Here is a 26,362-nt window from a genome sequence, read left to right as displayed (position 1 = left end):
AGCGGCTGGGGAATAGCGTCAACCCCTCCCCATCCTGACATCATTCACCAGGAAGATGCCAGGCTAGAGAGGGCCTAGGCATTACAGCACCTACCCTCGATATCATACTAACCCCAATGTTAGTACCTGTTGCATTCTCTATTTTGAGAATGTATATCTGCTGCAGCACCTTCCTTTGATGGAGCCACGGCTGTTATTATCGATGCTGAAGTGACCATGGAGAAAGGGAGCAGAAGTACTTATTCAGCCTTGCATTGGATCATAGGAAAGTAGTAGGACTGTGAGAAGCTTCGGTCTCCGATTTGATTTGGTGGAGATTCAACCCGATTTGGTGGCTAAATCTCCAAGTCCAAATTGAATCAAAGGACTCTTTAATCTCTCTGAATTGAATTGGAACCTCCAAATCAATTCAGAGAGATTCAGAAAGATTTGGTAATTCAGTCATAGACACAGCTTTAAATGTTTTTTCTACATACCTCTAGGTAGCAGGGGCTCATGAATGCCGGGGCGCATGGAGAGTCCCACAGAAGTGCGGGGGCCCCCTCACTTCCCCCCGGCTTGGTAACTGGTGCCTCTTGGGTCTGGGGGTGGCAGCCGGGGTCCCCCCATGGCTGATCACTGAGCTGGGGGGGGATGCAGGGGCCCACATCCGCATCCGGGACTTCTGGTTCACTTCTGGGTTCACTGCCGAGCACGTGGGGGACGCTCCATCTGCCCCACCATTGCAGCATTCATGAGCTGCACCTAGTACCTGGAGGTATGTAGAAAAAAACATTTAAAGCTGTGCCTATGAAGATTCGATGCTGATTCGGAGAATCAGTGATTCAGACAGATTCAGATTCGGCAGAATCGAATCAGGGACAGTGACCTGAATTAACGAATCAAATCACTGTCCCCGATTTGGGCCGAATCTGAATCCAAATTGAAGAGGGCCCATTTCGCACACGCCTAGAAAAAAGGGATGGAAGGGATGTCATTAGGTCACCTAGTTTAGCCCCCTGCTCAAGGCAGGATTGTTCCTGACTAAACAATCCCAGCCAAGAATCTCTCCAACCTGTTCTTGAAGTGTGTGTGTGTGTGTGTGTGTGTGTGTGTGTGTGTGTGAGAGAGAGCGAGAGAGAGAGAGAGAGAGCGAGAGCAGGAGGAGTTATTAAGCAACAAAGGAAGTGCTCAAGGAGAAGCCAGACTCTTGAGAACAGCAGCTGGCATTAAAAAAGCATCTAGGCTGGACGTGAAAATTAGGCTCCTTTGCTAAGATGCCACCAAAATAAACAAGGTGGATGGACATAACTAAAACGCGAGTAAAAGAAGAGCTTTGGCCAGGCAAAACTAGTTCAAAACAGGAGGAAGTTGGCAGTACTATACAGCAGACAGAATAATATCAAGCTGGCAAACTGAGGAACATGCCATAGTCATAAAAATAATACTTCTTTCTCTGTAGAAACCAAGGGCTGCAGGTCTAAAATGATCTTGACATTTACATGGGGTTGGAGCAGTGCAGGAAATTTGCCACTGGCTGCGGCTTCCCAGGATGCTGCGTTCGTCAGAGTGACCAGAAACAAGGTGCCATGTTGACAGATGCATGGACGTGAGCACCTCATATTACGAAGTGCTATTTCCAGAGCATGTTGTGCAATGCGAGAGAGGTCCTGGGAGGCAATGCCCAGCTCCAAAGCCGATGTCATTAAGAAATATGGCACTCTGTGCAGGAAACATTTCTGCACAGACCACAATGCAATACTTTGGAGAGTGGCTTTCCTGGCAGCCCTCAGAGACACAGGGTTGTCATGTCAGGTGATCATGCCAACACTGTCCACATGGTGAAGGATGGTGGTCACACTGACACAATGTGCTTTGCCAGTTGTTTAAAGGTGGTGATGGATGTCTTCCTGCGCCGGCTACTGAGTGTCATTAAAGGCAGAATGTTTTTCCCACTCTGCAAGGCCAGAAGTGTCTTGACTGGACTCCAGGCAGAAAACAACTTGCCAAAACATGAGCTCCAGGCTTAAGCTCCGAGTCACAGGAATGCTCCACAGCCTATACATGATGGCCACAACCTCCTAAATCTCCCATTAAAAGGTAAAGGACCCAGGACACTTTCATTGCACAGAATAAGTGTATGCTGTGTTTTATAAGAATTACATCAGAGAAGTGTCGGAGCTAGAGGAAATGATGAATTAGGTCAGAGTCTAGTCAGGCTTGTGCAGACGAGCACAGAGCATTCCTTAGAGTTACTGGATGGTTTCTATGTCATTTCCTAGTCTAATGCTACATCCTACATCTAGTTAAAAAGTCTCACCTAGTAAGACTTCTAATACTTCTCTTGCAAGACTGAGGACTACTCAGCAATGGCTTTTGACATCCGTGGCCAGTTAGGTTCTTGTCCCTACTGGGACATGTGCACATGTAGTGCATTGCTGAGTACCCATTACACACTCCCTTCTGTGCCAATTCACGGGGAACTGGAGTTGTTACAGCCCTCAGTTACAGGGAGTTGGCTCCTTAGCTCAAGCTCCGGCAGCTCGTTCCCATAGCTCTGCAGGGTGGCAGCACACACACGGGCTTGCCAGCCGAGGAGGCTGCAGTCAGGCACGCACGCACTCCCAGGGTGCGCAGCTTTTTGTACGGCGCTTTCTCTGTAGTTTGAAACAGCACATGGCATATTGAGACACGTGTAGAACAACACGCGGATCATCTCTTTGCCATTGTCTGGATTAAATTGCATTCATTCGAGAAGACAAGTCAGCTGTGACCTTTCCAATGCATTCAGGAGGAAGATGCACAGAAATGGTAAACTGAATGTGTCTGCAGATAAGCTCTTATACCTGAGGCTTGAATTAGCTTATTATGCAATACAGATGCCCATGTGGGTCATGAGACTGACTCACATCTGAATCCCTGCCCATTTAGACTTGAAGATGGTTGATCTGTACAGTATGAAATAAGCTGATTCTGGATCCCCAGCTTTCCACACTTTTCCCCAGCCTGTTGGCCGACACGTCTGCTCCCCGACTTTGTTTTCCTCATCCTTATAGGTCTTGCTGCCATGAAGGAAGCCTGCAGAGAGAACTTGTGATAAGGATGGGTGACGCACATGAACTCCTGCCTGCAGGCAGTGGAAACCAAAAAGGATAGAAAACCTTAAAGTGTTTCTAAGCATTTTCAGGTATCCAGGTTGTAGCTGTATTGGTCTAGAGGAAAAGGCAATCAGGACTCATAGTAGAGGAGTCAAGAGATGGAAAACTCCTCTGGGCAAATCTGTGATGATGAGAATTACTTTGAAACAAAGGCAGGAGCAGCATCTCAGGTTTCAGGTGGTCACTGTTGCTTCCTGCGTGGGAAAATATGAAGATTTCCTTTTAAACATTGGTTAAAATTCGATATCTTCCATGTGTCAGGTATCCAGGTAATTTGCATCATCACAGATCCTCACAGGAGGTGAGAGGCTCCACACCAGCTATGAGCTGCCTGCCCAGAGGAGTTTTCCATCTCTTGACTCTTCTGTGAAATCCTATGACATACGAGCTTTCATTTCTACCCAGAACTTTTACAATCTTTTCTCCAATGCCTGACAAAGGGTGTTTGTGTCCGAAAACTTGCAATTTTGGGGGGCAAAAATCTTGTTGGTCTAATGAAAGATATCATCCCTACCATGAGTCCTGATTGTTTAAGCATTTTTAAAATTGCCACCTTCCACTAAATCCTCCCTGAATGGCTGTAATAACTCATCCGGTAAATCTGAACTAATTTCTCATTAACCTAACATTGAACCAATGATGAGGTTTCTATCCTGTTATTTCCTTTACAAGTCTGGACTGTAAAATTCCAACTGTTGAAAGTTGCCAGTATCACCATGTTGGTTTAATGGGGTTGGGGTGGGGGGGGGGGTATGGGATGGGGCATGGGGAGACACTGATTGATTTAAGGAGGTTTGAGAAAGTTTGTCCTGCTGCCAACACCAGCCAAGAAAAGACTGCTTTTTTCTCCTATTATAGGAGTAGAAATCCTACATTGGGACTAGGGATGAACAGGTGTGCAAGGCAGAGCGAGTAAATGAGTGCAAGATGCATTCCCTTAATGCTGTGAGACCCGGAAGAAGGCCTAGTTACAGTCACAGACTTTGTATTCCCTGGAAACCAATTCCCTAAGTCACATATCCTAAACCATTCCTCCCACAGCTGTAGGAAGCAACGTGCCCTTTGTAGCCAAGGATCACTTAACCAACCCTTTCATATATAGCTCTTATAACCTTTCCTCATAAAGTAACTCCAGTGGGAAAGCACATAATTGCGAAGGCAGATATTACCCTAACCTCTGGGAATAGCTGGCTCAAAAATTCCTTCCCTAAATAACACGAGCGTGTAAGAGGGAAGCTGTGCTTGCTTCCATCCTCAGACCTGATGAAGAATGCCTTGCATTCAAATGCTTGTCTAACTTTATTCCAACCATGCAACTGTTCCAATAAAAAAAAAAAAAAATCACCCCCCAAAACCCTTGTGTCTCACATAAGAGTGAAAGAGAAAGAGGTTACCCAATGGAAACAGGTGGTCTCAATTTTTTGCAAAAACGACCTGGACATGATGTTCTGGCAGGGTCTGTGGCCTTCCTACCAGTGTGCACATTACCCACATTACCGTATACCATATCCATGGTATTGACTTGAGTTCAGTTGTCATACCCTTGCCACTGCTCTTTGGAAGCTTTAACATCTTAGACTGCTGTGTTGCATGAATGTTTTCTCTAAATACCCTTTAGTATATCTCTGGGTATGATGACCTATGTATGCATATATGTATATGCTCATTGGCTGAAAGACAACAAGCATCATCTTATGCCTGGCAGCACAAAGAAGGTTTATAGGGAACTTATTGCAGGTCTCTTTAGCGCAAAGCACCCTAAAGCCCCCCTCAGTGGGAGGCATGAAGTTATGTAGCTCATTAAACTTTAAAAAAGCAAAGAGAGAAGCTGCTTCCAATTATCAGGATGAAAATTAATGAAATAAAAACTACAGACAGGCTGCAGAATTATGCAATAAAAGGGGCTTTGCTGGCATTAACAAAGCAGAGTGTAATATTTGTGGGGTTCTAGCTCAGTCTGAGCTTGAATGCATGGCGATTCTGCACATAAAATGTATCTGAATTAATTAAAAATCCGTGATAATCCCACCTGATTTTCTGTTCATGGGTAAGTGTTATTCGGATTGGGAAGCCTCCTAAGAAAGGGAAAATGTGTGTGGGGGGGGCACTATTGTCTGAGCACCAAAATAAGCTCTTTTCTCTCATATTCGAATGGCCAGGCAGTAAGACAGTCAATACTAAATTGCTCTATTGATATTCTAGATTTGATAATAGCAGTGACCTAATATAAAGTGGCACTGAAGGGATTTACAAATTTGGAAGACACAGAATTGAAATGAGTTGCAAACCTCATGGGGCTTGACCTGTAAATGCTTAAGAACATGAGTAACATAAAGCACATGAATAATCCCATGGAGAGGCCTTAAACTAGCCTAGAAATGATCTCATCCACAATGTCAGGCCTGGCTTCGGATCTGGATTATGAGGCTGTATCTGCAAGTATTGCAGTTCCCATCTGAGGTTCTGCTTCTGCCCAGGACAGAGGGAAGCTATTGTCTTTATGGAGGACCAAGGCCATAACCCTGTCAGATGTTATTGGGTTTCATTTTGTTGGCCTGGGTGCTGCAGTAGATGATCATGACAGCTCCTCTTTTGGTCTTAATAGCTATGAAAGATGGGCATATGGGTTCAGGGCTGCTGTTTGAACCTCACCCAAAGCTGAAGGGTGTTTTAGATTTAGGGCCCTGTCTTTAGGTAAATCTCGGGAATAAAGCAAGAGTGATTTGCAGGCTGCTAACAAAGTGGCCCATGGGTGTCTGAGCTTCAGGGAAACTTCAGGTCTGCGAACATTTGAAATGGGGGAAAAGAAATGAGCAGCCCCAGATATAGCTGCTCCCTGGTGCTGCATTTGCTTGGTGTTGAAAATCTTCACTAACAATTTATAGCTATAAATGGGTCACAACATTTGACAAGGCGGCTTGCCTTGTTGACAACTGCAGACATGGGGAAGAGAGGCAGCCTCTTGTTTTTCACTCCATTTTCACACGGTGCTGCTGGGGGAAAGTCATTCTGAAGCCTGGCTTAATATTAGAGAGCTCAAGCAGAGGATTACCTGTTTGCTGCCTGTCTCAACTGATGAGTTGACCAGGAGTGAGCTGTGAGGAGCGGTAAGCCGGACCCACCACAACCCTGTATTCAGAAGGGGATGTTGGACTGCACGTGACTTCGAAAGGCACTGAATTTGGCCCATAATACTCTGTGCTTGCTACCATGTTAGCATAAAGTACAGTAAAATACTGTATGGGCCTAAAATACCGGTCCAAATAGTGAAGCTTCTCCTGACCTTAGAGGACATTTTCTCATGTGAGTAGTGTTACTGAATCCAGTGGGAATATTTGAGCAAGTTTCAATAATGCTGCCTTTTCCCTTCACCTCTGCCATGCCTTTGTTTTGCCAGACACAATGTGCTCCATTAACATTATTGGGTTATGTTGAATCCCTACGTTCTCTTTTGCTTCATATGTATGTGTGTATATATATATGCGTGCATCATATATATGTCTATAAGCAAAATGTTAATCCTTTTGCATGCACGCACACACACACACACACACAAATAAAAATGCAATTTTTTTTGAATGAAGCTGCTTGTGGAGGGTTAAAGTTTTGTTCTTGTCGGTACACATCCTTGAAATGCCACCTCTTTCCTGTCCTCTTGAATTCTAGGAAAGAGCACAATTGCTTTTCTTGATGGTTCAGCAAAGAGTGTTCCCTCTGTTTGAAAATGCTGTAAATGTAATCTTTGTTTCTGAGCTGTCATAGTGATGTCTGTCTGGCGTTAGACGGATTGGTCTGGAAAGTGTTCACTCAAGGACTAAGAGACCGCTGGCCTGGTGAACAGGGTACAGTAAAAGTAGTATACATGAAAATGTGTTGGTGCGATTGCTGCTCCTACAACCGCAGATACAGAATCTCTGGAGAGGGGAGAATGTTGCAATCTAAACATTTATATTACAAAAAATGGGAAATCATTTGCTTTGACATAAATTAGCCCCAACTCGACAGATTTATTGCTTCGTGGAATGTTTTAATGAGAAGAGGAGGTTCCACAATCACAGGATACATTTTACATCAAAACGTTTGAAATATAAATACAGGAGGGCCAACATTGCTACCTCCAGATATTTAGCACTTATCTGGGGATTTGGAAGGAATTTAAAGGAAGAGAGATGTGTAAATTGGGCTCTCAGTTCAGTTCGGATCGCTCTGAAATCTGACGTCAGGTTTACGTACAGGCTCTGTGCTGGGACATGTGAAAGGGACAAAAGGACGGAAGGTGCAAATTTATAGGCTAAGAAGGCCAACATAAGTGAGTTTGCCAAAGGCAGCTCCACCTCCCTCACTTCATCATATGAGTCCCTTGGTACCCCCAGCTTCAGGGATAGGGGCTGTAACATTCATACGTCTTTTAAAATATGTTCAATTTATTTTTACCCTTTATGCTCTGAAGAACTTTACATTATAAGAACGTCTATGGTTCAATGGAATATTAATGACTTACAGATATTATCTACTGAGCGAATCTGAAGAATAATTATGGCCTAGGTGCGTAGCTGTGCATTCTGGTTTGGTGTCAGGGCCGTACACCAAAGGACATAGGCACTAAATGACTCCAGGAGAACTATACGCAACAAGAATTTGGCCTAGTTATCCACAAAAATTCAAGGTGGCTGGTCAGAAAAGACTTATGCACATTCAGTATTAGAAGCTGGGTGACCATTGAAGAACGTTGCATTTCTCTTCACTTCCGTCAGTAAAAGGTTTTTTGGGTTTTGTTTTTCAAGTGAAGCTTTTGAAGAAGAAGTAAGAATTCCCTAACTAGTTCAGTGGAACAGGTCTGTCTTTTCAGAGTTTCTTTAGGGGTCTTCCAACTTTGAAACTCCTGCCTTGGGCAGCAAAAAAAATGTGCATTTTGCTGGACTGAAAGCCAACTAGCTTCCATAAGAAGCCTGACAGTGCGCTCTCTAGTGCACCACTTGCTTTTGTGGTTTATGCTTTCAGTCCTCTCTCCATGTGGTCTGCGAATGTTTAGGAAGCAAAAAACCGAAAAGAAATCTTTGACAGGGAAAGGGAACAAAGGCAAAATGAAAAGAACGGGGATGCCAAGAGCTGCACCGAGAAATCATAAATATAATATAATATTAAGGTTTTGGATCCAGATGGTAACTCCTCGTCAAACTGCTTAGACACTGGAGACTGGGGGTGGGGGGTGTGGTTTCTAGGCACTCCTTGAATAAATACAGACAAATAAGCTATCAGCTTATGGGCCAGAGTCACTCGGCTTTCACACCAGACTGAAATTCAGAGCTGGATGCAATGAAGAAGCAAAGCTATGTGCTGGCATCTCGACGAGCCATTTGGCCAGGAGCAGAGGGATGAATAATTTGGATCTGAAGGCAAGGTTTTTGAGGGGCTGATGTTATTTTTCCATATCTGAATCATAATAATGCATACATGTTGAGGGAAAGAGCATACTCCGCCTCGTGGCATAACAGTAGTTGTTGCTGTCATGTCGTGAGTACTGCTGGAGGATCTGAAAGCACTTTCAGGCTGAGCCTTGAGAGGTCAGGATTATCCTCATCATCACCTACCTGGCCAGGTCCTCCACAGGTATAAATCAGCAGACCATAGCTGGGTCAATTAACACCTGTTGGGCGCGTCTACACGTGGCACTATGTCGTTGTAGCAATGCATTACAGGGACATAGCATCCGCGGGCAAAACTCGTGATGCCACAGCTACACTGCTGCAGCAACGCATTCCTTTGGTATAGTGGTTGCTACCATGACGTAGAGGCTAAAAATAATTGTGCTGCCAGCACGGCGTACAGGCTGTTACTGCACCATCGTTTAGTACTTCCAAAAGAAGGTACTAAATGATGGCTCTGTAACAATGGCGCAGTAGGGGCAGGTATAGACGTGCCCAAGCTGAGGAGCAGGACGCACACGCAAAGATGGGCAAGACATTACTCCAGCAATACTCGCATTGAAATCAGTGGGATGTTAGGCTGAGTAAAGACTTCATAGTGGGTTGGGGTCTGGGTCTGAGCTCCGTTTTTCACTCCATTGGCATCAGTGGAGTTGTCTTTTATCTACAACAGCCCGGGGGCAGAATCTGTCCAGAGTCAAGGGTGTAAAGGGAATCGATGAAACCATTGGGACTGGAACCAAAGGCCATGTTTAAACCTCTTGGAGTACTATGGTAAGTGGGCCCCCATTGAAGCAAGTCAAGCCTACATCATGTGCACTGGTGTCCTTGCATGGATACAATACTGCCACCTTCGTGTGGCACTGAGCACGTGCCGATAAGCACTCCAGTATAAGCACTGTAGTACAGGAGCTAAATTGCATCCGCTCCAAGGGGTAGCGTACATGGACTGTTCTTCACTCCGGCACTTATCGTGGTCCTCAGGTGGTGTAGACATGCTCAAGGTCCTGAGCAACATCTCAACCTTAACAAGCAGCCCCATCATTCCTCCTTCTGCAGGAGCACTCCTATTGCTATACAGCTCGATGCAGAAAAGCATAACTGCTGGATTGGGAAGAGAGCCTATGGACTTGCGAATTCACAGCTCTTGAAGCTGAAGGCAGAGTTAGAAAAGCCCCGGTACGTTTTTTGAGACAAATACCAAAACTGATGACTTGCTGCATCAGCTCAATATGAGCTCTGTTAGAGAATATAAATTCATATTATTTGGGTGTAAATTAAGTAGTCTCTGTAGGGTGCTTAAGAATTTAACATTCACTTCAGGCTCCAAAATGTGTGGTGAGAAAAGGAAAAAATGTACATAAAACAGACAGGCTGATTTTCATGAATGATCCTTATTAATAAAACCAGTTTCGAGGTATATCAATTTTGGGAACTGAGCAAACAGCATCCCAAAAAGGCATTTTAAAACACATTCACAGTAGTCCTTTGACTTAAAAAGCAAGTGTTGTTATGTGTATGTTAAGGACATATTGCAACTGATTTTAATGATATATCCTGTACTTATTTTTCTGTTGTAAATTTATTTAATCCAAACGTTGTCTGTGGCAGGCACATGGCAGCATGGAAATAAGTTGTATCATCTCCTACGTCTTTGGCAAAGTCCAGTGAAACAATGTGGCTAAGATCAGGTCACTTAAACTTAAAGAGGTCTAAAGAGACCATTAGGAAGGTCCAGTGTTTTTTATTTTAATATAGATTCCTCCCCCACCCTTTTTTTAATATAGACCCCTACCCTTGCCTGCAGAAAGACCTGCAACCTTTGTGGGTGAATTTGTGGCTCAAGGACTGGACTCTCAAGTTACTTCAAGACCCATCATGAGCTGTTGTAGAGATCATTCTTTAATCAAGGGATTGCCGATAAGACCCCATCTTCAAAGTAGGAAACACTACCAAGAATTGCACTCCAGGATGGAAAAATGTGATGTTTTCACTGCTGTAATATAGGAGACTCCAAAGACTCCTCCTACATAAGTATAGATTAAATGGAGCAATGGTTCTCAGCCAGGGTGATGCAGCACCCCAGGTTGCCTTGTGATCCTTTTAGGGGTGCTGCAGCACGTCATGCAATATTAGCATGGTTAACTGTGAAAACATGATTCAGAGAATTAAAGAAAACGAGGGTTGGAAGGGACCTTAGGAAGTCATCTAGTCAACGCCCCTTGCTCAAAGCAGGACCAGGCCCTGCAACTAGCTCATCCCAGCCAAAAGATTCACAAGATAAACCCAGAGATTTCAAATAGGAATCCGTAGCGTCAAGAGCATTTTGACCTGTTGTGGTCTTTCTGAGCTCTTTGCAATAGAAGAATTACTCTAATATTTTTCTGTATGCAAAAATGGACTGAAGCCTGAGAGCTAACATTTTCTGAGGCCTGCCTCAAACTTATCAAGGAGTGTCTTGAGTCTAAAAAGGTTGAGAATCACTGAGATGCGGTGTAGGAGAGATGTTTTGGGTCCTCAGAATATTAGAGGGCAACTTTCAACCATTCTAGCCCCTTTATACCGGTGACATATAAGGGTCTAAGAGCCCCGCACCTAGGGCCCTCCTCTAGGTGTGTGTGCTCTGACCACTAGACCACAGAGAGACTCATGCTTTTGCTTGTCCTTCCGGCTCTGTTGAACCTTGCGTTCCTTTGTGACGTGGACAAATCGGAGATAGTCCAGTGAAGGGCAACAAAAATGGGTAGGGGACTTGGGAACATGTCTGATGAGGAGAGGCTGAGAGAACTGGGCGTATGTAGTCTGTAGAAGAGAAGACTGAGCACGGATTTAATAGCAGCCTGCAACTCCCTGAAGTGGGGGTGGTTCACAAAGGATGGAGCTGGAGGTTTTTAAGACCTGGGTAGACAAAGCCTTGGCTGCAGTGGCGACACGTAGGGGGTGCACGGGGGTGCACGTGCACCCCCTGAGAGCACCGGTGCACCCCCTGATCAGCTGCACTGGCTGCTTAGGCGAGGGGCAGGGGGGGCAGATGGGAGCGCTGGTGCCCCCCGCAAGCACTGGCCGATGGCTGCAGCCGCTCTCAGAAATGGCTGCAGCCACTCTGGAAAGTGGCTGTGGTGATCGGCCACAGCAATCGGTCATGGGGGAACTCCCCCCGGGCAGCGTGATCTGCCATGGGTCAACCCCCTGGGCAACGAGACTGGTTGCTTGGGGGGCACGTGCCTCCCCTGGCTGAGGAGGAACCAGTCGCCCATGCTTGGCTGGGATGATAAAGACGGATATGCTCCTGCTTTGAGCAGGGGGTTAGATTAGATGACCTCCTAAGGTCCATCCCTATCCTCATTTTCTGTGATTCTATACACACTATGGTTCGTTTATACAAATCTTCCCTGCCTCCTACTTGACTTCAGGCTGACATGGCTAACTACCTCTCTCTTTGTAGAAGACAGGGGTGCCAAAGGAATTTCAGTTTAGGCAAAAGGGAGCACGAGGGGCCTGCTGAGTTTGAGCAGAAATTGCACGGTTGAGTTTCAATATTTATAGTTTTGCAAGCAAACTGAATACGCCCGTCACCAGGCCTGTACTAATGAAATAAAATTTTTAGCCTTTTTGTGCAAAGTGAGGTTCACAGCAGCTTGACCTTGAATTTGTTGTGGTTTTCCACAAAAAAAAGAAAAGGCATGTTCAACCAGCAGAACCAGATCCATCTTTTGGAAAAGGCTGTTTTCACCTAATCAATCCCATGTTTGCAATTTTTTTCGTTGGTAATGAACTGCACCGATTTTGCTGTGCACGTAATGAATTCAGTGGTTCATATTTGCAAAACCAGGAACCCTGGCCAAATTTGCAAGATCTTGTGAAAAGTCATGAGAAACATCAATCTTGTCATTCAAAAGTTTACAAAGCAAGAGCCGATCAGTTTTACAACACCTGCTGTTCCTAAAATTTATACATTTCATTTAACATTTCTTTTACTTAATAAGTATATAATTCATACGGAACTGAAACTAAATTGCCTAACACTTGGTTTCAATTTTGCCACTCCTGTTTGGGAATTTTAATGCCCTACTGCTATTATTGCTGCAATGCTTTTGCTGTTCTTGGCTAATTTCTTGTGCGTGCCAGTCAGCTTTGATGAAAAGCCACAATATGTACAATAAACCTTAATACTAAAACCAGCAAATTAATCAATTCCTATTTTCTGACTTCTGAACCTGCCCTAAGGTGAAGGAAACATGATCTACAGAAGATCATGTTGCAATTAAAACACTTCTGTATGAATCAGCATCACAATACAGGTGCTAAGCAAGCACCTATACAATTAAGTTGATTTACCAGAACTTTTTGGACAACCCTATTGTACTTTTTCACATCATTAGGCTTACATTTAATACTTGAAGCAAACAATTGCTCATTAGTGGATTAGGGGTAATTACCAGCAGCAGTCATTATTCTCCAGGCGTAATGGGCCAATTTGCTGCTGTAATAGTACCCCACTATTGTGGTGCTCAAGCACAAAAGCTGTGGGCTTTGGAATCCACACCTCGAGGAATCGCCATTCACTGCGAGTCTGACTTTCTGCGCTGCAAATGGCCATGCCTTCAAAGTGTGCTTCGCAGGGGATTGGAAATGACAGCAGACAGTGGCTTGCAACTAAATGTGAGGTCGCAAAGCAGCAGGTAGGAAGCGCACCTTATGAAGGTTACATGGAAGAGCAAAAAGTCATTCACAGCTATGCAACTAATGGGGCGCTGATAATAAATCTGCTTCAAAAGACTTCACTGAAGCAAATGGGTGTATACTGTGAGCCTGGCACTTTCAAGAATAGCTAACATTTCATACTGTTTGTATTGCCTTGAAAATCTTTGAACAGTAGACTGGTATAATGAACGTATTTGACAATACTGAGTCTATATGAATAAAACATCCCCCACCCCACTCGGCGCACACATTGCATGTGTGCATCTCTGTAACATATTTATATAAATTAGCATTTGATACCACCGGCATTGTGGCCATCTTAAAATCAGCCAAGACGGTTGCACGCAGCTAACAGTAGCTGTAGTGAAGATCACCATTTCTTAAATTGCTAGTTGAGCCTAAATTTTACTTCTCATTTGTGTTGCGCTCTAGGACTACAGCTATTCAGAAAAGCTTGTGAGAAAACAGAGATGATCGAACACACTCCGTATTCAGACACGCTTCTCACACGGCCTGACTCCCTGGAGGCTTGTAATGGTTCATACCCCAGCAGATGCCAGAGTGAATTTTTAGAAGACATGAACTAGGCGGCTGCCCACTGATGGGGGCATTAGAAACTTCAGTGCGTGTATAATTCTGATCATGTTAATGAGCAACGTAAAATGATAGCGATGGCCATGTTGTTATTTCTTAGAATTATTTGTTCAGTCCTTTATTCAGTCCCAGAACACCAGATCATTTTTCTGCTTTAAAGAAGAGGATTAAAAAAAAAAAAAGGCATGGTGTTAGCCCTAAAAGTGCTACTTCTTCAGGCCTGCTGTTCAACTGTGCAATTTGGAATAATTACCAGTGTTGGCTTTGGGAAAGGGGGTTGATGTAAACTGCCTGGATCCGTGATTATCACTTGAGGAAAAAAAAAAATAGTGTCCTGAACACAAGGTCTGTCAGGTACCTGGAGAAGAGGGCTCATTTTTACTTCTTACTGGGAAACATGGTATCTTTTGCATGGCATAATTAAAATCTCATTGGGACCAGAGAAAGAAATGGTCTCTAGTCTAGTGGTTAGAGTACTCACCTGAGAGGAGGGGTGGAGGGAAGAGATCTGGTCCCTATTTGAAGGGCTGTTTTTGTATTTTTACATTAAACAGACATTGGATAGCATGCAGAGCATGCCTTGGTGAGACTTCTTTTAGGACACATGGTGCTGGCTGGGTTTTCTAGTAATTTATTATATATAAAGCCCTTCTAGCAGTGTCCCGTGGATTTTAAGAGGGATCAATAGAAATCACACTTAAAACCTGTAGAACTGAATATTACTAGTATTTACACTTAGAGGCATCAACTGAGGCTGAAACCCCATATGCCAAGTGCTGCTGAAATACATAGTGAGAGCTTATAATCGATGCAGACCAGATTAAAAGAAAAGGGGGCAGGAGGGAGAACCGATATACAGAAAAAAATTAAACAAATTACCAAAGGCAACAGGGAGCTAGGAAGTCCAGAGCAATATCTATACTGTGCGATCCTCCTTTGTCCAAGGGTTAGATTTTGTATATGGGTTTTTTGAAACGTTCATTGAATCTTCCGCATTTACAGTCATTTCTACAGGAGCGTTCAGCTGAGGAGTGCAAAGCAAACAGAAGGTTTCAGAGCTCCCATATCCATATCACTATAAAACAGATTAATAGATTGGTAAAACTGCATTTGTAATTTGAGATCTATACCGTAGTATTAACCATAGAGGTCTGGGTTGGGGAAATAAAACTGGTGCAGACAAACTGTAGTCAAATATTTACATTAGTATATGAGATCTTTATTTACCTGGCTTAGATGAAACCCTCAGAGCTAAGAGAAGGTGCTTCAGAGAGGAAATCCTCTCATCTATTTACTGTCTGATAAGTTTTTCAGCCTGGGTGCACCCTATAGCTTAGTTCAGTGCACCCTATGCTACACTTATAGTGCTGTTCTGCAGGCTGGTCATTTAAATATTTCCTTGCCACCTGTGTTCTTACACAGTGGACCATCCAGCAAATACTATGGTATTATGTGGGTATAAGCAGTCAAAATAGCAAGCAGCTGTATCATATGTGGTGGATGAGAGCAAGAATCCTAGCGAGCGCAGTCCAAAAGTGCGTCCGTCTTGAGGTTACAAGGTGGCTAATCCCGTTGCCATCTGAATTAATGTTCAAGTCTGAAACCTCTCCGGTGGCTGTATAACAAGCTGGGTTTTTGCTGCAGAGTATCGTGTGCGTTTTCTGCATGCCTGCTTAGCAACAGCACTGTAAGAGTCTACAAGGCACATTTATTGTAAGAGCAGTTGTTTTCCTATCCAAGTCCACGCTGCTTTTTTTTTCTCTCGTGTCAGCTCCCAGCTGAGAACGTGTGTTGAGAGCCTCTGCCCTTTGCCATCCCACTAGATTTCATTAGCTTAATTAGGGTCAAATCTAGGCAGTGTTTAGATGAGCACCAAGATGCCCTGGGATGTGGTTTTGGTGATTCAACAGTGGATGCACTTACCTCAGAGACAGCACTGACCCAACAAACCTTTTCAGTTGACTTTTTAACTGAAATCTTTAGCACCTGCAGTGACTTGCATGTGATTATTGTTGGTCAAATGGGATGTTTGACATATTGGGCAGCATTCTTCCATTCAGTTATTGCCCCACATTTGTTTTAATTATTCGGACAGATCCTTAAGAGATCCCATGGTCTTTTACCCTGTGAAGAGATGGGAAAACACACAGCGAACTTTGGTACTCTGCTATCTGCTGGGTAGGATATGTTGGTGTCCTAGGGGACATGCCACAGGCATGTAGATCTTTTGGGACTAGTAGAAAACCCTTAGTTTCCTCTTACTATAGACTGAGACTGATTTGTATTAGCCCAGAGAAGGATGGGGCCATTACTAGCTCTCTGGCACTGGATCCCAGTGAGGGGAGGTTATGACCTGGAGTGCTTCAGGAGGTCCCTAGTTAGGTACTGGGAAACACTAGCAAAGAGAGGCGCCTATATGGTTAAGGACAGAAACCAGTATATGTGATTGGAAACTGGTTCACAACAGAAGTTCAGTACATATAAACTGCTTTCAAAGTGGCTGAAACCGGTTTAAGATATACCTGGATGGATGTAGTATCAGACTGCACTAATTTAAGTTAAATTGGCTAGCTGAACTTCTGTACCAGATCCCCTCCAGGTTCAAGTTAGCTCACAGCCCCCCAGCATCCCAGGATGCTTTGCACCTCCCCCGCAAACGCCCCCTAGCAGGGTGGGTGGATTAGCCTTGGCCCAAGCTGTCTGCTCCAGCAGAGCAGGGAGGTGTGCTTTATCTCCACCCCCCGGCTTTTGGCCTGGGGCACTGCAGGAATGTGGCTGCATTTCTGGAGCCAAAAGTGAATGTCTGCTTAACTGATTATTGGTTCGATCTACACAGCCTAGACAAGCCTGTGAAGACTGACTTGATTCACCCTTGGGCTTTTTGACTGTCTGTACTTAGCCTATAGGTGCAGGGACCACGGTAGTGGATTGCAGTGAGAACTGGGCTCCACTGATGGGTCACTAATGTAACTTTTTTATGATTACCTTTGGCAATGGATTGTAACTTACAGGATGGATCCTGCAGCCTTTACTTATCAACTTTAATGGGGCCTGACCACTCCCATGAAAGGTGATAGCTTCAGCTGCACTGGAGATACGATTAGGCTCTAACCCCCAACTTGCCATGTATTTTTTAAGAGACCTTGGGGTTTACTCTGAGCTCTGCTACTCATCTTCTAAGTGACCATGGGCAAGTCAATTAACTTTCCTGATCCCAGTGTTTCTTCTGCTAAAAAGCAGATAGTGATATTTACCTTTCTTTGTAAGATGCTATAAGACCTGAATGTATGAAAAACAGTAAGATCTAATCACAACAGCAAAGATCCAGCTACATATATAGGTAATGAAAAAGATAAGTTGTCTCGATCATTTAAGAAGTACTCCATTCCTGTTAGACCCTAACAGGACTGTATCCCAGTTGCCAACTGACTCTTGTACGTAGATCATAGAGGACATGGCCTTCAGCATACACAGTCTGTCTCGCAGGATGTGGGAAAGTCTTCCTTAGAGACATTTTGCTTCAATTTGAGGCTGATTTTTAGGTTTAAAATCTGACTCAGGATTATCCCCTCCATATTTTTACTGTCCTGACAGCTCTTATCGCTGCTCTGGGGAGTCACTGAAGCTAATGAAGCCAGGATTTCTTGCACTTCTAATGCTGTAACAAGGAGTAAGTCCCTTGATTCGGTAAGTGAAGGTGGAGCTATTCGATTCCAAACCTGATGGTCATTTCGTGATAAGTGATAATGCTAATAATCCCCAGGTCCTTTTTTTTGCCTTTGAACTGAACACTTTGCCTGTCTCGACCACGGTTGCCTTTTTGAACTGTCAGTTTCAGGGGATTAGATGCATGTTTTGGCTGGGTGAACTCATGAATGAAAATATTTTGCTTGGCAGTTTTTAAATGCTTCCCCCCCTTTAAGAGCTGAGCCCTTTGGCAACAGCGTCTTTTCACCCAGATTACCACTGTCATTTTGGGAGGTCTTTTCCTGCAGAACAAACAATGGAATTTTAATAATGCAGCGAACCCGATTCAGGCCCACTTCAGTTAGATTGCCTTTATTTATGCCTGAATACTTCACGTGCAGCTCCAGCAAGACACATTTAAGCCACTGCATTACTTCAGAATGATGAATTTTGCTGGCGGAGATTTAGAAGAGGACGGTTTGATTTGTTTCTGTGAACGAATCTCCTTGAAGCAATGAACATCAGGGAAAGTAAAAAACGGTTACGACATCTTGGTAGCGAGCGGAGACCTGGAAGTTGTAGCATTTGGCCTGGCTACACATATATTTGCAAGCTTCTGTATTGTAATTGCACAGTTTATTGAAGGATTGGCTGAACAGTTCAGTGATCAAATGCAAACGCAGTCCATAAATACCGGGTGGTCATGCAAACAGTATCAAGCCCATTTGTTTTATCTACGTCCGATTTGGATCTGTGCACTGAACTGTTCAAGCCCAGATCTAGTTAATGCAACCTCAGCAAACAGGCATTCATTGGAGTCAAAATGCTTGTTGTCTGTAAGAAACTGCTTGCAGCACCTTGCTAGAAGTTATGTGGCTTAATATTCGGACTGCAGTGTAGTGACAGAGCTCAAGCACTTATCTGATCTGCAGCATGAAACAGTTGCTATTAAGCCTTTAAGGTGAGCATAACTTTCACCAGACTGAAGAATGGTTTATGGCTTGCACAAATTCTTCTCAGAGATACCTTAATATATTTCAAAGTCAGATTTTTTTCTGAGATTTAGGCTGCATCTATTGTAGTCCTAGAGAGTGTTGTGCTGAAGATTCATTTTTTCAGGTTCCCAATAGATTTTTTTTCCTCTCAGGAAAATACTTTTGTTTTATTTGTGTCTCTGCACCTCTTCACTTCCTAATATACGTAACAGCTCTTCAAGATTGACTGAGAAAGGCAAGGTATCTTCATATTAGAAATTATAAATGCATCTATTCCAGAATTTGAAGTGTTAAAATGCTTATGGTCAGATAAGCCATTGTTACACTGCTGCGTTCAGTTAAGATAGATGGCATATGGGGAATATGGTATACATGGAAAAAAGCCAAATATGTCAAGGGTTTGTATTTGGAGACTAGATGGGAAAGCCAGAACAAAAGTGGAGAAGAAGGGATCTAGCAGTAAGGAGGCAGAAATTTAGGGGGTTCATTGGTTTATTTACTTGTTGTGCAGTTTTTAAAATTGTTCATCATATCCCTTTTCACACTGGTCATTTAGAGTAACATTAGAATCAGATAAATGCTAGTTTTGTAATCAGAGAGGAACCGCAAGAAATGGTGAATCGAGCCAGTTGATGGTTTTTTCCCTGAAAAAATTCTTTTGTACAAAGAAAAAAAAACCTTGCAGTTCTTTTTGTCAAAAATATCAGGTTGGCACTGGGGGGAATATATTTCAGAGGGTGGGGTAGGGGGACATACAAAACCCTTTCCCTCCCCTAATTATTATTATTTTTATTCAATTTCTTTGTCACCCATCCCAGCAAAGGCACAGGGTAGCTTACAATAAAAGATGATAGCCAAACTCCAAAGTTTTTTACTTTTGCTTCAAAAATTGTCATGGGAAATAAATACATTTCTCCAGCAGTCCTGGTGATAAAAGATATTATTTTATTTTCTTCACCAGGACCACGTTGGTTTTTCTCTCTTGACATGGACCTTGTCAGTAAGTTACTGGCATGTTGAAACAAGCCTAAATAATGTAATATGGGACTAGATTTTGTTTTGATGTGTAATCTTCCTTTTTTTTTTTTTTGCAATAGCCAAGGGATATTTGCAAAGTCCAATGAACTACTGCCTTGTATATTTGGATAATGTCATGCGCGTCAGATTTGCTTCTTAAGGCAATGCATGGTATGAAAGACTGGATGAGTCCTAGAGGAACTGTGCTCTGCTACTATTCTGCTTCAACTATTTTGCTATGCAGATATTATCACTGGGCTTCTGTGTAAAATATCAGCCAAGGATATTACAGCTCTCTTTCTATCCTCCCCCTTATAAAATGAAAGGTAAAGAAGCTGTGGGAGAATGGCTTCCGTCCAAAAATGTGATAAAGTTACAAGGGGCTCCTTTTTTGAGTAATTACTAATTAACATCCGTTGCTGTTATTTGCAGCCTGACTTGCAACAACTAAAGATTTTTTTGCCTCTGTGGTGCACGAACATAGGAGATGCCCTCTCCCAAGGAAAAGCTAAAAGTAATTATACCTCATACAAGGCATCTGGCTGAAAGCAGAGGTAAAATATATAAGAACAAAGACGGTGCTAGTGGCTGCGGCAACAGTCAGGCAATATTTGCGCATCAGCTAATGGGTAAAGAATGTATTTTTCTGTCCTACTTGCTAAAGCTGTTTCCTGAAAGTTCAGGCACGATGACAATTAGGAACAAATCTTGCCCGCTTTCTTGAAAGACGTTTAAGAGTCTGCTTTTGCATTGTACGTCGTTTTGGGACAAAGCACAGAAAATGCTAATGCTCTTTGCAATCCATGTAGAGAAGAGGGGAAAAATTGGAATTTTAGAGCAGAAAAAGCTGTCAGCTCTTCGTGCTCTCATGGGAGACAAACCACCGCTCTTCCCCTCTGACTGATGGGAAGAAATGTAATTGGCAAACCACACACATGAAAAAAGATATGCTGCAATTTAGTTTGGTTATATAGGGAAATGCACCAGAACACACCCTAATCATTGGCACAACACACCAGAGCCTCAGCTGGTATGAGGGCTATGTGGGTTTATATTGGCTGAGAACTTGGGTCGGAGACTCATTTAAACTCTTTGTGGAATGAGGGCAGAACCCAAGCAGACATCATGGCCATCGCTGGGTTTTATTCTTTGTGGGGTTGTCCCAAGTTATACGACAGAGGCCAGGAAATAACCACCTCTCTCTTACCAGTGCTTCAGAATATCACACCCATAAAACACCAGTGGCAGAGACTGACTCTAGCTGCACGCTCTCACCGCTCTAAGCACCCTCTGCCATCAACATTGAGGTGAACCCTGTATTTGAGAGCCTTGGGAATGGGTTGTGTAAGGGGGACTGGAGATCAGGACTAGTTCTGTGGTGAGGGACATGTAGGAATTTGGATGGAGAGGAGGGAAATGAGACTGTAGGAGCTTTAACGTAATATTTGTACCATACTAAGGGTTAAAGGTCGGACTGTCTACTGTGGAACCAACATGGGGTGAAGGTGTCATGGAGCAAAGGTCTGATGCAATTATCCATTGGTGCAAGAGCCTATAGGGACCTTAGTCCAGTGATGTAAATTTGAGCACAAGATTCTCCTTGAGAGGCCCTTCCTCCCCAGCGCCCTTGCTGCTCCAGGACTGATGCATGCGGTGCAAAATAAGGCACACTAAGAATATACCCCAGACTCCATGCCACTGATTTCTCCTCCAACAGGAAACTGAGCTGCCGGATTCCAATATTTGCTACCATTCCTTATACGAGGAATATCTGTTCTTCTGTGGGTCAAGCTAATGAGGTTTTTTTGGTTAGATGGTACAGGCTCTGTCCTCTGAACTCAGATGTAAAGCAGTCTTTCATTATAATTTATGGTGCACCTATCACAACCCCCTGAGTGCATGCAAAAGGATCCCGTGTTTTCCATCCTGCCAAAGATTTGCTCTTGCTTGATACTTTTTTTTACTTAGACTGATCTTTCATTATGCACTTATGCTCACTGAAAACAGGAGAAAATCATATTTTACAAGGCTTTTATTTTACCCTGGCATCCAAGAACATTGAACAGATGCCAGAGCTTTACACTCAATAAGGAGATAAAAAGGCTTATGAAAAAGCTGAGAACAGCTCTGTATCTACATATGATCACTTTCCATATTCTCCCGAGTACCGTAGATAAATTTATATATATTTTTAAAGTATTAAAAAAGAGAAAGAACTCAATCCAAAATGTAATAAAACAGGGAGATTTAATTAAGGACTATGAGGTGACAACCAGCTTAGTAAGGCAATCTGGATATGAAATGGGGAGAGTGGATTGTATCACAGGTGCAAAGCTCCACTAATATCTCAGGCCCTCGTCTTGGAAACATCAGTTGGGTAAATCTAATTATTTAAGCTGTCCCATTGAAGTCAAAAGGCTCACTCCACTCATGCCGGCAAAGTTTTCATGTGCCTACATATTTGCAGGATTGGGTCCATAGATTTAATTGGGGCTGTGAGGATCTGGCCCATAACTGCATGCAGTTTACTCTCTTCCTCCTAAAACGGAAGCCACAAAAGTAATCAACAGAGAAAAACTGTAATAGCAGCACAAAATCTGGGTTCCTACATATTAATAATAGTATCTTGCTAACTGTTTAAATAGCATCCTTTAATACATACTGGCAGTGCCCTACAGGCTGACACTTGGTTATTCATTATTAATCATTTGAATATGCTGCATAACATTTTTATCAATAAAAATGTGCTAGAACTGAAAACCTGAGAGTGTACTGGAGGGAAAAATATGTATCTCATGAAAGTCCTCTTAGTAGACTAGGCCAAACTTGGTGGACATATTCAAGATTCACCTGAACACTACTTTCTAACCAAACCTTCTGCGTAATTTAACTAAAAACAAGCACACCAAAACAAAATCGAAAGTGTGGTTGTGGAATGTGCCCTGCTACACTGTTAATTTACTTGACCATCCATCATTTAAGTTTATCAGACAGTCCAGTAATTTTAATTAATCAGTCCAATAGCTTTAATTTGGATAATGGTTCTATTTCTTGATTTCTGGTCAGTCAGGTCAAAGAAAACACTTCATTTTTAGCTAATGCAAAACGTAAAGCCAATTCTTTGTTTTCCTTCCAACATGCTGTACCTGCCCTCCATGTAGCCAAGTCTCAGATATCATAGTTTAATCAATATTAAATCATCCACACAGTCTAAGTGTTTACTTATGTGCTTTGAATTATTACTTGCATCAAGAACAACAGTGATGCCCCTAATCTGCTTTCACTATGCTCCCCAATACCCTAATTATGTAATTTAGAAAAGGACATTTCCTGGCAGCAGTTCCTCAATTCACTACAACAACCAGTATTGGAATATGGACAAACAACCTCATAATAGCTAGCACATGTGGACAACTGCTGCAGGGACAATTAACCTCACTTTTAGGGTGAGCACTAGTCCATTTTGTTTAATATTTCCAAATGACAGAGCCTCAGTGCAAGCAGGAGTAACACTGCAAGCAAAAGGCCCCCCTGCTCATTCGCCCAGCTCCATCTTCTGGTATATCACTGTCTCATTGCACAGGTCATTGCCACTGTGGTGAAAGCACACTATTAACATCTATCTATTACAGAAGCAATGGATACTGCCAAGATGCTGACTCTATGGACATGTAATCACTGAATTTAGCAGCAACCAAAAATATCTCTTCCGTGTATATTGAAAACGAATGGCAACGTGCACCATTTAGCAACCTGCCGTTGAAATCAGTGCACTGAAATGCACTAATAAAAGGTAAGTGAAACACAAGTGGAACACATGGGCTAACTATGGAGCCCATGGGCATGGAGTTGCGGCACTTATACCTTTTCTATGCTGAGACTTCTTTTTAATTCATAATACCATCAGGGAAGTCACTCTTTTCTCAGAGAAACTTGGCAATGGACAGTCGAAGCTCTTTTGCGCTGCCTTCCCTATGAAACTCAGACCCACGTGCGGCAAAGCACCTTCATCAGGGAGAGCCACTGCACTTTCCAACCCTAGGCAAGTCTTTGACCTCTTGTTTTAGTAGCATTCAATGATGATAACAAATTTAGCAATTAAGTTGTGTACTGCCAGTCTTGGCAGGGAGCTCAAAGTCAACGGACAATGCTCAAGACAAGTCCACGGAGGCCTCGGTTTGCTACCGAATGCACAACTTGGCTCAGTGATAAAATTATTGAGTAATGAAACTGAAGACACTTGTGCTGTAGAACCTGGAGTGAAACCACCAGCTAATCGAAAATGAGCTGCCCAACAGCAATGGATCATTCAATATTAACATGAGCTAGCTTCAGATTGTAACACTGGATTATTATGCTCCCAAGCCACTGTCTTTATGGTTAATTTTCTCCATTTTTAATATTGCTTCCCTTTTTAAAGAACTCTTGCTAAGGAATAAATAGCCCTGTTTCTCTGTCTTTTTGTGCTCCCTTTCTTACTTATTGCCAATGAATGTATTTACATGGTATGATTTTTTGATTGGCAGGATGCCAAGTTCAGAAGCTAAGCAAAGGGAAAAAAAAGAATTTGGGGAATTCCATTTCTCCCTGTAATTTATCTGAAAGCCCTTGATATGCCGGGTATGTAACGATGGATTCGTGTATCAGTTGCCTAAAAATATGGTAGGGCTGCGGGTTTGAAAATCACTTTTTGATAGAGACATACCTAATTTCTGAGCATTTGAAATGGAAATTGGGCTTCCAGATGCCTAGATGTCACGATTTCTGCATGTGTCGGATGTCCTGCCATCAGAATCTGCAGTATCAAGAACCCAGAACAACTTTTTGTTGGCTATTTTGTTGCCACCTGATTTTCCATCCTTGTAGCTGACTGCTCTCCCTCAAGAGCCCTATAGGGAGCACTTCTATTCACCATATGAAAACAAGACGAGAAGGAGGGAACGACAAAGGAAATCATACTTCTCAGAAAACCTGCTTCCTTGAATAGGCAGAATCACATTTTCAGTGGTGCCGTGAGCAGCGAGATCGCAGTCTCTTGATCAGGGCTGAACACTGCACCGTGACGTACGATCATATCCATTTTGGAGAGGCAGCAAGACATTTTCCAGCTAGTTTGGATCTGGAAGGCCTGAAGAAAGCTCTGGGGGGGAAAAAATGCTGCATGATAATACAAAGACAAGTGGCAGTGCTCTCAGAGCGCAGTAGACTTCCCCCAACGGTCCTACTTTTTTTTGGCCTTGATTCAGTGAAGTATGGGCTTAATGTTAAGCACGTGTGGTCCCTTTGAAGACAATGGGACAACTAGTGCTCACTTGTATGCTTAAGTGCTTTGCTTAGCAGGGGCCCTACTTCAGCTTGTTCAGGCAAAGCATGACTCTTCCTGTAGCAAGGGTTGTTGAATGGCTTTGTTTGCTTCAGACGTGTCAGACACATCTACTAATTATTGATCTCCATGTGAATTTTCAGGAGCCCCAAATTGCCGAAACAACCTGGCTCCTAGTGATAAAATATGCTTTTGTGTGTAGCCGGAACCCATACCCCCAGCTTCCATAGTCAACAGCAAGGTGTTGTTAATCCTCTTGCTAGCTAATGTTTACCAAATAAATAGCCTCATTAGTAAGGGTTGTAAAAGCCTGATAAGATCCTTCTAATTAGCAAAAAATACGAACAGTCAAGATTGATGTTAAACATAACAGAGACAATGAGAAATAAAAGTTGATATCGTTTTCCCAACAATAAAGGAAACCAAACCCTCCCATCTGTTTTACATTCACATGTAAGGTTCTGTTCCTAGGAAAAGACAGGGACATATTTCTGGGTCCCTGTTTCATCTTTGCAAATCAATGTACAAGCTATTAAAATTCCATTTTTCCATGAATGATAAGTGTAATTACATCTCTCCTGCCATAAAAAACTAGTGCTTATTAAATGTAAATATTTAAAAATGATTAAAATACATTTGAAGGGAACTTTATAGCTTTATTTTATATGCTCACATCTGGGTTGCCTTTCCTAAACCACTATGCTTCTTGGAGAGTTATTAAATTAGTATTTTGAGAGGGACTAACACTCTACTTGTCCCTTGTTTCAATTTTAATTTCATACACTTTTAGAATTTATTGAAGGTTGCTGAGTGTAGGCTTCAATCAAGGCATTGTTATATTTCTGGAGCATACACAAAAGGGAAAGTATCTTTATCAAGTTGGAAACTCCACCCGCACCTTTTTTTTTTTTTTTTTGGTTATCTGCTTATTGTTGCTTTGTTCTAAATGTCCCATATCCCGACATTTTTTTCCCCAAAGGAGGACGGACTTTTTCTTAGATTTTTTGCTAGTTTTACATATGGATCATTCTATATTAAAAAAAAACATGCTTAATCTTCTCCTTGTGGAAGGACAGTTATTTCAGCTCCAAGGAACAGCTGACCCTGCAATCACTTCTGTGCACGAGCGACACTACTATCAGCGTAACCCCGCTGAATTCCTGTGCACAGGACTCCCGCGGGTGCATGCAGGGTAGGTGCTGCAAGACACCTCGGTGAATTTAGCAGGATTTTCAGGAGCGAGGAAGACGCAGGCAACAAAGGATTTGCAAGATCGGGTCCAGGGAAAAGAAAAGGGAAAAGAAAATGCCTTTTCGGATTGAATCCTTAACAGAGAAAATCCCTTAAATGCATTATCAAGAATCCTATAAAATTAAATGTAATTTCATTTAATATCATTTGGGATGCAATAAGCTCCTCTATAAAATTCTGTTAAAAACTGTATAGCAGGAATATAATTGCGATATTTGCTAGAATAGG

This window comes from Crocodylus siamensis, chromosome 10 (genome assembly GCF_052110815.1).
Source record: "Crocodylus siamensis isolate JL-2025a chromosome 10, ASM5211081v1, whole genome shotgun sequence".
Taxonomy (NCBI): domain Eukaryota; kingdom Metazoa; phylum Chordata; order Crocodylia; family Crocodylidae; genus Crocodylus; species Crocodylus siamensis.
Note: the sequence above shows the minus strand (reverse complement) of the source record.